The sequence below is a fragment of the Egretta garzetta genome, unplaced genomic scaffold (genome assembly GCF_000687185.1).
Source record: "Egretta garzetta isolate BGI_Z169 unplaced genomic scaffold, ASM68718v1 scaffold452, whole genome shotgun sequence".
NCBI lineage: Eukaryota > Metazoa > Chordata > Aves > Pelecaniformes > Ardeidae > Egretta > Egretta garzetta.
The window spans coordinates 595,436-595,697 of NW_009258796.1; positions in this window are offsets into that span (position 1 = coordinate 595,436).

A 262-nucleotide genomic window follows, 5' to 3' on the forward strand; every position below is an offset into this window, starting at 1 on the left:
GGAGGAGAGGCAGAGGATGAAACGGGGGGGTGAGGCTGTGGCAGGGGGGGCTGAGCGGCAAAAGCCTGGAAGGAGGCACAGCGACGCGGAGGCAAGGCACGGGGGGCCAGCACGGCTCTGCCGGGGCAGCAGCGTCCCTGGGACGCCCTTTTTGTGCCACAGCCCCTGTGCCACTGGCAAAGCTCCCGGCACACGTGGCAGCGATGCCTCAGCGCCAGCGCAGCGCGGATGCCGGTCTGGGGTGCTGCAGGGTCCCTCCATC